Here is a 13,986-nt window from a genome sequence, read left to right as displayed (position 1 = left end):
TGATCAGGGTGATAAAAACCCGATGATTTACAGAAAAGGAGTGGTTTGTTTGCTTGTTCGTTCACTCATTCGGCATTGATTTACTGAGGCTCCCCTGTGTTTGAGGCACCATGCCAAGCACTGTGACAGAGGATAGACAGATCGCTGATAGCTTGTACCTTCAAGTACTTAATTTTGTATTTACTTAACTAATACGAAATTGAGTCTCTTCTACGTGTACAGCACTGTCCTGCCACTTGGGACTGAAAAAACACACATCATTAAGAATGGTCCTTTTCAAAAAAGCTTGTGTCTCATCTAGGGAAATGCACATAAACACATAATTGCTCTTAGTTATTAAGTTTAATAACTTGAGGTTTGCAGCCAGGTCTAAATAGAGGTTAACATTCAAGAGGAACATATGGCTTTCTAAACCATTCACCAAGGCTGGTGTGTGTTATCCCGGTAGTTAAGTAGTTGCTGCCCATAGGGTGGTCTGAGAAACAGCAGCGATGTCATTACCTGAGAGAGATTACTGGAAAGGCAGAAACTTAGGCCCCACTCCAGACCTGTTGAATCTGAGCATACATTTTAATAAGCTATCCACGTGATTCATGTACCTGTTGCAGTTTGGGAACCTTCAGTACAAGGTTTGACTCATACTCGTAGTTGTGTAACATCAAATTCTATCTGATCTCAAAGCTGAGCTCTTTTATTTGCCTGTGCGTTCTTTGAACGAGCATTTCATGAACACAAGGACTTATCGAACATGTACCAGGTACTGCATTGGTTGCTGAGGACAAAAAAAAAAATGTAATTTTTAACCACAGCTAATAGTTAAATAAATTATATGACCTATTAAAGAAGTAATTACGTCAATATAGAGAGTAAAGAAGCTTTAAATAACACATGATGTCTGAACTGGATCTTAAATGATACGCAAGGATTTGTCCCAGAGAAGAGGTAGATTCTTTTCTCAGATTTCATTTATCTGTCAACTTTGAGTAGGTGAATTACTAGAAATAGGTTATTGAAAGCTTAAAATTTTTTTTTTAATCTTTATTTTTGAGAGAGAGAGAGAGAGAGAGAGTGTGAGCAGAGGGAGGAACAGAGAGAGAGGGAGACACAGAATCTGAAACAGGCTCCAGGCTCTGAGCTGTCAGCACAGAGCCCGACGCGGGGCTTGAACTCATGGACCCTGAGATCATGACCTGAGCCGAAGTCGGACGCTTAACCGACTGAGCCACCCAGGCGCCCCTGAGTGTACTCTTTCTTAAGGAGATACAATATAATGAGTATTGGAGTTCATTGTTGAGTAATTTTACACTATGAGCCTCAAGTTTTTCATCTGCCAAGTGGGAATGTTAGTTCTGCAAAGATTTTGATGAGGTTATGGGTACAAAAAATTTAGCACTTATGGAGTCTGATAGGTTGTAAGTATTAATGATGATAAGAATGGTTTATTTTTTCTTGACATGTTGCCAATTTATGTTACCAAAAGGAAAATACAGCAGTGTGATATATATTTATATTTTATATATTTATATTTTATATATTTATATATATTTATGTTTATTTATATATAAATATATAATAAATATATATTTATTATAGAAAATTATAAAATATATTTATTATATATTTATATTTATTTTATATTTATATAAAATAAAAATATTCCTCTATAAGAAATAATAATCCTCTTTCTCATCTAAGACATGAAAAGATTAAGAAATGAGAAATAATGAGTCATAAAAAAATGGAAAAAAAAATATTTTCACCTTGAAAAGGAAACTTGGAAACTTAACATTCTTCTTTGGCTTTAGACACTGCGCTTTGGTGTTTATGATCAATTCGAGCATAGGATCCCTCTATCTGTAGTACTGGGCCGTTTCAGTCCTTAGTGAAGCTTTACCCCAATGCTTTTTAAATACTTGAATAGTCCATTTGTGTGAATTAGACTCTTCATCATGTTATGAGTGGGCGTCCAAAGAAGAAATACATGCATATGTTCTTAGAGAAAAATATGACTTCTCTTCTTCTTTTTTTTTTTTTTTTTCACAAGTTTGGGAAACACATTGAAGTACCAAGCTAATAAAGAGCAGTTGAGACTTTCTCACATAAACAGAAGTTTAAAGTGGCTTTCTCTAATTGGCGAGGAAGAGATGTTCTTTATTCAGTGCTCAGGAACTTGGTTCACTTGCTGTTCCATAGCTGGAGTCTCACATGACTTCAGGCAAACATTTTTGGTGCCTTTCCATTCCTATAAAATGGCCATCTGAGAACCACCAGTAGAAGGCGAAATGTAAATGGAAGGTATTAATCTGAAGAAAGGTGAGAATGAGGGAAAGAGCCTACTGCTGTGTGGCATAGTCGGGAGTGGATAACAACATAAAGTGGGCTGAGGTACAAAATTTGAGTCCCTCAGTGAAATGTGCTTCTCAAGGTAAACAGTCCATTTTTGTTGTCTTTGGCAGTTCTTGAGAACCTTGTCATGTTAATGTAGTTACTGAAATTGAATTTGGAAATTGTAATGTTACTCTCATATTTCACTTTAAAACAGTGCTGCTAACTCCCACCTTGAAAGGGCGCACATATATCTCATAAGCAGGGCATTGCCAATATTTTAGTAACCCCACAAGAAGGATAGTGAAATGAAATACTGGAAAAGCACAGCCGATCTGCATTTTCTTTTCCCAACTTGCTTGCGATGAGATGCATAATGTAAAAATAAGCCAGTACCAAGTTCTCTTTACAAATGTGCAAAAGGTGCTCCTTGTGTGTCAGGGATCACCCTGGGTCTCTGTGACCTTGGCGACATTTCAGGGATTACATTTTCACATGGGTCAACTGTACTTGAGAAGTTTCTCCAATGTATTGAGCACAGACCAGCTCTTCTGAAGCAATAAGCATTTATACCTCTTTTTCAACTCTTTTTCCTCACCAAACATAGCCATGATGGCCTTTATAAAAGTGAAAGGCATTGAGAGAGAGAGACAGCTGGAGAGATAAATTCTATCATTTACATAGAAATTTCCATCTAGTCTCAGGGCAATGTTGTGGTACCTGATTTTGGTTCACATTTGTTCCTGTTTTTTATTTTAAAGGATTAACTCTTTAAGGATTTCCTTTTGAGAATATATTGCTTGGTGCCCCCAGTAAAATAGTGTAAAAGAGATTTATAAAACAAGATGTGTATTTTCTGTGACATATCTTTTTTATCATTTTTCTAATAGGGAAGAGTTGTTGTTTTGACTTTTGGTTATTTGGGAATTATTTGAAGAAAGTAAACTTGTCATATTTCTTCAAACTTGGTAATCTTCAGCACTGAATACTGAGAGACGATGCCAGGTCTTGTGCGCTTTTGTACTGAACATTTTATCATTTTTCTTAAAATGGCTGTATAAAAAAGGGAGTTTTGATCATTACTGAGTTTTAAAAATTTTGTTAAATCCATAATGAAACTACTGATTGCCTTCTCTTTGTTCTCTAAGGATTAGGCAGAACAGTTGTTTCATAAGTGCCATGATACAGAAGGGTAATAGTTGAAAATAGTTAATATTAATGTCATAAATCCTTTAATGTAACTTCTCATTGGAGAGATTTGGTAGTATCATGTCCAACTGTTAATGTAAACAAGCATTCTAAAATTCTTTTTTTTTTTCTCTTGGTTTTACCAGGTGTATAGTTGGTCCAAAATTGAAAATATGTTTGTTCTTTTTTTTAAAAATTTTTTTTTCAACATTTTTTATTTATTTTTGGGACAGAGAGAGACAGAGCATGAACGGGGGAGGGGCAGAGAGAGAGGGAGACACAGAATCGGAAACAGGCTGCAGGCTCCGAGCCATCAGCCCAGAGCCTGACGCGGGGCTCGAACTCACGGACCGCGAGATCGTGACCTGGCTGAAGTCAGACGCCCAACCGACTGCGCCACCCAGGTGCCCCGAAAATATGTTTGTTCTTGAAAGAAAAATATCCCTCTTAGCTTAGAGTAAGACTGCTTCAAGACCTGTTTATTCAAAGATGGCAGCAGAGACCTGATTAGGCCAAATGCTCTACATTAGAGATCATTGTGTCAGACACAACAGATGCAGCCAGTGGGTGCTTATGTAGTGCCTTCAGTTTTTCTTTGACTTGTAATCAATGAGAAAATTGAAATGTTTTGCCTCTGCTTTTCTTTTTTTTAAGCAAAAATAGAGTTTAGACAAATACTGTTAATTCTAAAAATCAATTCATGAAGAAGGCTCAGCCTGCTATATACTTCAGTTTCGATGTTAAATCACATACTCAGATTCTTTCAAGCGGTGCTCCATGAGGTGGCTGGATCAAGGGAAATTATCTTGATTTTGGTATCTTAGAGGCAGTTTGCAGATATATACATATATATAATCCATTGGTTAAATTTGAACATAGGGTACTTCAAAGTAATCATTAAAAAATATCCTGGTTCACGATCTCACGGTCCGTGAGTTCGAGCCCCGCGTCAGGCTCTGGGCTGATGGCTCAGAGCCTGGAGCCTGTTTCCGATTCTGTGTCTCCCTCTCTCTCTGCCCCTCCCCTGTTCATGCTCTGTCTCTCTCTGTCCCAAAAAAAAAAAAAAAAAAAAAAAAATCCTGGTATTTATGAGGTATATGACTTTTGTCTTTTTTTCAAGGGTATCAAAAATATGCTCTATATAGCACTTAATTTTTAAATAAAGCAATCAGAATATTCCCCTAAATCTTTGTGTTTCTTTTGTGGTCAGTTACTAGAAATTATCATATGAACATTCTAAAATAGGCAAAAGTGGTTGCATTGTGTGCTTAATTACAAGCATACCAATCATAATACCAATTGCATTATATGCTTAATTAATTGTATGCTTAATTACAAGCATACCAATCGTAAAAGGAAAGGAAATTAACTTATATGTGATTATCTGTAGGGTTTCTTGAGAACGCTTCTAGTTGGCCTGTGAGTTGAGTTCTATTGGTGACCTAAATATTTTTCATAAGGTGTTTTGTGACCACTCTCACTATAACTTTTTAGATGTAACTAGCAATCTTTTTTTATTAAAAAAATTTTTTTTAATGTTTATTTATTTTTGAGAGAGAGAGACAGAGCATGAGTGGGGGAGGGACAGAGAGAGGGAGACACAGAATCTGAAGCAGGCACCAGGCTCTGAGCTGTTAGCACAGAGCCCAGTGCAGGGCTCCAACTTACTGACTGGGAGATCATGACCTGAGCCGAAGTCAGATGCTCAACCGACTGAGCCACCCAGGCGCCCCTGTAACTAGCAATCTTTTAAGAAGGATAGCATTAGAGACTTTGAACTTGTAGAGATTTTCTTTTAATGTTTATTCATTTTTGAGAGAGACTGTGAGTGGGGGAGGGGCAGAGAGAGAGAGAGAGAGAGAGAGACAGACAGACAGAGGATCCAAAGCAGGCTGTATGCTGACAGCAGTGAGCCCGATATGGGGCTAGAACTCATGAACTGTGAAATCATGATCTGCGTCAAAGGTGGATGCTCAACCAACTGAACCACCCAGGCACCCCTCAACTTGTAGAGATTTTTATCTAGTCCTGGTTAAAAGCTCTTTGGGGATTTGTAAAAAAAATATATCTTCACTAATACTGAAGGAATAAAAATGAATATTTTGTCTATCTTTAGAGGTTTGAAAAAAATGTTTATCTTTTCCAAATTAGCGATATGTTTGTGTGTGTATGTATATATATATATATATATATATATATATATATATATACACACACACACGCCTATATATATATATATATATATATACACACACATATATAGGCATATGTATATATAGCCCATGAGTACAGTATTTTTGACAGTTAAATCTAGACTTGATAATCAAAACATCTGTTCTAGTTTGGGAGTGGAGTAGTTTTAATTGACATTTGATAGTTTTATGTGATTGACCTTTTGATGTTCTGAGTTTGCTGTATCCAAATCTGAAAGTTTAGAATTAGCTCTAATTTGAGCATGATCTTTTTTTTCCTACCAGTTATGATTATCATTTATTTGACTATGTTCTATTTTAGGAATTTATCAAGCTCAAAACTGCTAAAAAAAAACATCTCTCTTGAGTGTATTTCCACATATAAAATGCCTATGAATTGATTCTACAATCTAGAAGAAAACCATAACTTTGTAACTACAGTACACTTTTTGGCATACTTTAGGTTATATTGTTTTCAGAATTTTGCAGGAGTTATTTTTCCATTTGTCCCAATAAGTGAAATTATAGCTGTAAACAAATATTTGGCAAAAGTGTTGGCTTTTCGACTATTAGAATATACTGTGCAATGATTAAACACCAAAACCAAGATACTATTGTATGGAGATGCTTGGGCCAAGAAATTAATATAAATTATATACTGAATCAAATACAAGTGAGATAAAGAGATGGTACCGACTTGAAAGATTGGGTGTCTCTTGCATATTTTGGGTTATGTGTAGTTGGCAATATATTTATAAAAGTTGGATTTATTTATACCTTGCTCATGAATCTGAAAAGGTTATAGGGAAAGCTGAGATATTTTACCTGATAGGATTTCCATACTTAAATCAGCCAGTCAGAAGGTTTTGAGGCCTCAGTCTTGTTTTTTAAAGCTTCCTGAAAAGGAGAAGTATCCACTCCCCATGGCTAGGCTTCACTCTGCTGCTGCAACATTGTCTGGAGGGGGGAGATTTAGCTCCCGTCTGAAATGGCACGATGTGGCTTTTGTCCCAGCTCTTCCTGCTTATGTAGGATGACCTTCAGTGGACTCAAAACTTTGCACTTCCAAGTGTAAATAAGTGATAGTAATATCTTTCCCAGCATGACTCACAGAGATTCAAAGTCATTGTAGATGATTGTGATACATTTGAAGGCATTTGGGAGTTTTGCCTGGTAAGGTATTATTCTTGTATCTTCTGAACATCCAGAAAACTGGAACATTTGTACCTGCCAACGACCCCTTTTTCAGCAGCCCCCACCTTCAAAGTGTCTTGTGTGTTTTAGTAAAACTGTTCAGCAAGATTGAAAGAAGGAAAAAGTCAGCTATAATCTTCTGTGTTTTTTCTGGTCTTTTTTCTATGCATTTTAAATAAGAAGAGCAGTAATGTGTATAGTATTTTGCTTGTCGCTTTTTGCATATATTGTTGTAAGGTTTTTTCCAAATTCTTTTTTTTTAATGTTTGTTTATTTTTGAGAGGGCACAAGCAGAGGAATGGGAAGAGAGGGGAACAGAGGATCTGAAGCAGGCTCTGTGCTGACAGCAGCGAGCCCAATGTGGGGCTTGAGCTCATGAATGGCGAGATCATGACCTGAGCCTAACTCGGGCGCTCAACCAACTGAGCCACCCAGGCGTCCCCCAAATTCTTAGTGATCATTATTTTGGATGGATGTATAAGATATCCAGCCAAGGTGATACAATGTGGTTTACTTACCTCTTCTTCTACATTTGGATGTTTAGGTTGTTTCTAGTTTTTTACATCATAGATAAGTGCTGTAAGGAACATCTGAATCTATAAGATTTGATCTGATTTTGTCATGTGTTCTTAATCCTCATTCTTAGCAGTGGGATTCCTGAATCTAGGGGTAAGAGTACTTTAACGCTCTTCAGAATTACTGAGAAATTGCTTTCTTGGGAGACTTTAAATATAGTTTAAAGTTGCCTCCTTGGCTAGGCTTTCTCTTGGCTTTTTGCACTTGAAACACTCTTCCTTTCTCTAAGGCCTCGTCCTTTCAAAAACTCTTTCTCAGATTCCCCTCAGCACACTTGAAGAGGAACTCTCATTTTCCCTGAGTGGTGGGGGACCCCTCATCCCCGCTCTATTAATTTAATTTGAAAATTCAATATATTACCCTCTGAGATGATAGCAAACATAGTTTATAGTTTCCTGAGGCTGCTGCAGTAAATTACCATATTTTGGTGGCTTAAAACAACCAAAATTTATTTACCCACAGTTCTGGAGAGCAGAAATCCAAAATCAGTGTCCTAGGTTGAAATCAAGGACTCAGCAGGGCTGCATTTCCTCCAGATGTTCCCAGAGAGAATCCTTTCTTGCTCTGCCGGCTTCCGGATCTGCTGGCATTCCTGGACTTGTGGCTGCCTCACTCTGATGTCTGCCTCGATGGTCAAATCTCCTCCTCCTTTTCTGTGTATATGAAGTCTCCCTCTCCCTCTGTCTTATAAGGACACTTGTGGTGGCATTTAGGGTCTACCTGGGTAATCCAGGATAATCATTTCTTACCATGTAAAGTAATGTTCACAGGTTCTAGGTAATGAGACCTGATATCTTTTGTGGGGGGGCACCATTTAGGCCCCTCCAGTGATTTGTTCCTAAGACCGGTAAGGTTTTGGAATAGTTATTTGGGTTTTTCTTTAAATCTTCTGTATTATTTAGAGCAAAGCAACTGATACTGCTGGGAAATTATATGGTTGAATATGAAGTGTAACCATGAATATAATGATGTGAAGAGAGCCCCAGTAGTGTTATCTCTCAGTAGTATTATGTGACCTACTAGCAAAGGTGGTATATTGGTATTTACTAAGATAAAAGAAGACTTGATGTTTTGTGATGGGCATTTTGCAAACTTTTGATTTGAAATCAACATGAAATTTCCTAACTCAAATTTATGAAAAATTGAGAAAACTTACTGTGGTCACTATCAAAGTTAATAAAGGTGTTAAAACTTCTCCTTCTGACATGGGAATGTTTGTACTGGAATAATAGGGTATTTTTTCCTCCTATCAGTGCCTTTGATGTCAACTTAAGTTCCCCTGTTTATCTCCACCTGGTGCAGTTAAGGTTGCAGGTGTACATTTCTGACGATCTGTAGCAGGCACAGAGCTTTCTACTCAAATTGCTACTGTACAGTTCCAGAAAATAGCAGGTTGTCACTTGTAGACTCCCAGTATGAGAGAGAAGCTCAGGGAAAGTGGGAGAAAAAGCAAGGGTTAGAAATAACCTGCCAGTTCTAATCTTTAGAACCTTTGCATAAACAAGATTGGAATGAAAACAGTGTTTTTTAAAAAAATTTGGAAACCTGTAACATATCCAATCATAACATTCCATGCTGAGTCCATGTACACTTTTAGAAAGACACCACGCCGTAATGCACTAGGTCCCCAAATCTGCTTCAGTACTGGCTTTGTGTATAACTTAAACTTCAGACGTCAATTGGCTAGATGGTGTATTTTTATATTGCATCCAGTAAAATGGAAAGAAAAGGTAAAATAGCCAGCAGAATATAGTCAGCATTGCAGTATTAAGTTTTAAGAACATTTTACATGTTAATCAGAATGTTAGGTCCTATATTTGTAATACAGAATCATAAAAACACAATTCAAATTTTCACATGTATGTACGAATATTTAGATATTTTCATTGCTTAGTATCAGCTGAATATAACGGACATGTTGTTAAAAGCAAGAGTGGAGTTCTGAGAAAAAGAAAAGTTAACAAAAAAGTTTAACTATCCTGATATCCTCAAGCTTACTATTTTGTTCAAGAATGCAAATGTCTGTATTCCTGTATTGAGGCGATAGTTGGGACAGCAAGGAAGCTGTTTGTATTATTCGAATAGTAAAAGTATTAAGTAATAAGTCGTTTGCTTCCTAGGGAATGGAAACAATTTTGTTACATTGTTAGGGTAAATCTTGGAATTCAGTTTAGAAAGTAGAGAATGCTTTTAGGCAATTCAAAAGATGCTCCTGGTCCACATCTCTGGTATCTGAAAGATAATTTATAAAGAAACAAACAAACAAAACAAAACAAATCAACAAAATCCCAGAATAGCTAAAGTAGCCCTTAAATATATGTTCCAAGAGTGTCACATCCCCCCAAGATCTTGTCCAGGGCACATCCATATGAAAAGTATAATGAGATCTTACAACACCAAGGGTCTGAGAGCCTGGAATCCCTTGGGCCCAATGCCAGTTAGGTATACTTTTCTATCCGTGTCTGTGTGGAGTAGTTAGGTTCACTATAGCTTGAAACTCACAAGAGTATTCTCTTCTTCCTAGGTACATTGGGCTGGGAAAAGATGTAATGTTTTTTATTTTATTTTATTTTTTTAATTTTTTTTTTCAACATTTATTTATTTTTGGGACAGAGAGAGACAGAGCATGAATGGGGGAGGGGCAGAGAGAGAGGGAGACACAGAATCGGAAACAGGCTCCAGGCTCTGAGCCATCAGCCCAGAGCCTGACGCGGGGCTCGAACTCACGGATGGCGAGATCGTGACCTGGCTGAAGTCGGACGCTCAACCGACTGCGCCACCCAGGCGCCCCATAATGTTTTTTAAATTGAACGTGTGGCCCATTGACGTGGCTATGACATCAATTTAATGGGTCTCAACTATCAGTTAAAATAGAAAATATCAGGGGTGCCTGGGTGGCTCAGTTGGCTAAGTGCCTGACTCTGTTTCCACTCAGGTCATGAACTCACAGTTCGTGGGATTGAGCCCCACGTCAGGCTCCACGCTGACAGCAAGGAGCCTGCCTGGGACTCCCTCCCCCCCACTCACTGTCTGCCCCTCCCTTACTCACACACATGCTCTCTTTTCTCAAAATAAATAAGCTTTAAAAAATAGAAAATGTCAGTGCTTCACTTCCTCATAAGGATGAGCATTGTTTTGTGGCTTTTGTGTTTATATTCTGCAACATAATGTATAAATATTCTGATAAACTGTTCTTAGATCTCTCTCATTGGTAGGGATGAAGTGTGTAACATACCGCCAGAGTTTTGTGTTCAGATATTGGGAGGGGTGGAGACTGTATGGCAGCTTATTGTTGCTCATAGATAAATGGGGTGGGAGCAGAAATACAGTGTATTTAATATGATGAGGAGATTTTTCCTAATATTCTTGACCAGTTTCACTCTCCTAAAATTTATGGACTCAGTCAACTCAAAAAAGTTGTCTATAATCTAGGAAGTAGAAACTAAAACAGCAACAGAATACAGCTTTATACCATCAGATTGACAAAAAATAACATCTGATATTTTTAACACTGGCCAGAGTGTGGCAAGAGAGGAATTATTTTCTATTATTTTGGGAAGCAATTTGACAAATCTTGGTAAAGTTGAAGATGTGTGTATCTTTGACCTTGCACCTGCCTGTGTGTCTACTCTAGAGGAAAGAACTTTCCTGCCTGTGCACAAGAACACTTGTGCCACGGTGTTCATCGCACCATTCAGATGGTTGGATGGATGGATGGATGGATGGATGGATGGATGGATGGATGGATATAGGCAGACTTTATTCTAAATCTAGCTATATACATATATATGAATATAATATAGAAATATGATCTCTGCTCTACTCTTGTTTCATTTCAACAATGGAATGGTTAAGAGGATAACCTGAAATTCTTTGATACTTTTTTTTCTTGCTCATTCTCAGTTTACTGTCTGCAACTGTAGGCGTGTGCATGCGTGTGCATGCGTGTGTGTGTGTGTGTACAAAGAAAACAACCTGACATTCATTCCCCTGTTGAGAAACCAAAACCAAAATGAAGTATATTTATGCCGTATACACTGTATAGCATTTGGAGTGAATGAGTTAGATCTTTCTGTACCAATGAAATGCATCCAAAAAACAAGAATACAAAAAAAAAAAAAAAAAAAAAAAAACAAAACCCAGGGAAGATAGAAACAAACTGCAAAGAATTTATATAGTTTAATGCTATTTATGTAAAACTTTGACCCACAAAATATGATAGTATCTATTATATCCAGGCATCCATACTCATTACAATAAGAAAACCTAAATGAAAATAATACTCTGAAGATTTATTTGAGAGAGAGAGAGAGAGAAAGAGAGAGAAGGGATGATACTTTGTGGTACTTGATGATGGTATTTTAGCTGTTATCTGTAGTGTTTTATCTGAAGAAAAAATAAAGATTCTGAAGCAAAATGTGCAAAATATGAAAATTTGGTAAATGTGGCTGGTACACATATGGGTGTTACAGATTTTTTCAACTTTTCTCTTTGAAATATTAATTTAAATTGTCTATTTTATTTTTAAAAGGTGGAATCCTTTAATCTTTGAGTTGTAGATTAAGAAATTTGTGGTAATTCTGTATACATTCACATGTAATTTAACATTTTGAAGGAAACTAAGCTGTTTGTTTATCTCAGTGGTCTCATTTGGTCATCGTTGCTACCCTAGGCTTCATTTCAGTGAAGGCATGGTTAGCAGTAACCTGAAAGGCTTTGACTTTTTCTTCTTGCTTATTCTGAATTCAGTCTCTGCAAACTGTTTAATTCATTCTTTGCTTTCTCATTGTATGTTCACTAGAATGGAAACTCTGTGAGGGCTGGGATTTTGGTCTCTGGCTCTCAAGCATCTATAATAGTTAATGTCTGGCACACAGTAGGGTTCAATAAGGTTTGGTCACGAATGAATAAAAGGATAAATGATGAATCTCCAGCTGTGAGTGCTTTTTCACAGCCTGTTAGTTTAAGCATGTAACATGACTGGGGCATGTTACGTGCCTAGTGAATTTACTAGAAGAGACATTATGAGATGCTTGCATATTAATTCATTCTTTACTTGCCTCCTGGAACTTGTCAGTTTCTTTCTCAGGATCAGCTTGTCAGCTACCCGTCTGTGAAAGATAAGGACCCAGTTAGTCCCACCTTTACCCCCTTATTATACCTCTTACCCCGTTTTATACCTGTATACCTTTTTTATGCCTTTCTGATAAATTCCTAGTTAAACTTACTGTCCATCTGGACACAGTAAGATGTTTGTTTATACCTGTATCTCTACAGTGTCTTGTGATTTCCACTTTCTGTGTTTGCTTTTTTTTTTGTATAGTTGCTATTCTATTACCATGTTTCATATAGTCCTAACAGTATAAACTGCCTCAAAGTTTTTTTAAAAAAATTAGGATGACATATTATTTCCATAGAAAATTAAATTTCTGTAAAGTTGTATTTTGCTCACTTTTTTTTTAAATGTATTCATTAAAAACATACCTGGTGCCCAATGTTTTTAACAGAATTCAGTTGTGAATTTTATGAAGCAAATACTTATTTAGTGTTATGGGATGAATTGTATCCCCCCAAATTCCTATTTTCAAGTACTCCTATTACCTCAGAATGTGACTGTATTTGGAGATAAAATCTTTAGAGGGCTGTTTAAGTTAAAATAAGGTCATAAAGGTGATCCTTAATCCAACATGACTGCCTTTTTAAGAGGGATTAAGACACACTACAGAAGGAACACTATGTGAAGACACAGGGAGATGGTGGCCATTTAAAAGCCAAGGAGGGAGGCCTCAGAAGAAATCAACCCTGGTGACACCTTGATCTTGGACTTCTAGCACCTAGATTGTGAGAAAATACATTTCTGTTGTTGAAGCCACTCAGTATGTAGTATTTCTCATGGCAGAAAACTTGAAAACTAATGCACTTGGATTATCGTTTATTTCGTAAACCTAAATTTTAATACATAATTTTAATACCTGTCATTTATATCTAATGGGAATATGGAATCCTTATAACGAAGAAATTAAAGGATGTCATATGTATATTCTGTACAATAATATTTTGTTTACCTGGTTCTTTATACTTTAAATACAATGTCATACATCTTCTCATTTGATAGTAATCTGCACTTAGTGACTTGCTTTAAAATACATTCCAGTGCCTGGCAACATTTCAGTATATATATGGCCATATGACTTATAGATACACTGTTGTAATTAGTGTTTATAATAGTGACATTGTGACTAGTACCCTCAGGCACTTTGGCTTCTCAGATTTAATGTTAATTTATTCTCATGTTCTAGGAAGTGGTGAAAATGTATCTTAATATGGTAGCAAACAGGAATTTAGAATATCAGATTAGTTCAAATATCTCATTCCTTGTTTCAGTTAACTGGTAAATACTATTTACCATTGGCTTTGTCGTGAGTAGTTGTGCTGGTTTTAGTTTAGCCACCCAAGTGATTTGTGAATTGGTAGTAAGAGAAATCAAAGATTATAACATTTTGATCAGTGG

The 13,986-nt window shown here is 36.7% G+C and overlaps 1 protein-coding gene across 5 annotated transcripts in view; it reads left to right on the top strand.

Moving 5' to 3' along the window:
* Positions 1-13,986, top strand: part of BMPR1B (bone morphogenetic protein receptor type 1B) — a 418,825-nt gene that overhangs the window by 140,139 nt on the left and 264,700 nt on the right. The window lies entirely within an intron of this gene.

This window comes from Puma concolor, chromosome B1 (genome assembly GCF_028749965.1).
Source record: "Puma concolor isolate L17-30 chromosome B1, mPumCon1.1.hap2, whole genome shotgun sequence".
Classification (NCBI taxonomy): Eukaryota; Metazoa; Chordata; class Mammalia; order Carnivora; family Felidae; genus Puma; species Puma concolor.
This window is presented reverse-complemented; position numbering and strand designations above follow the sequence as displayed.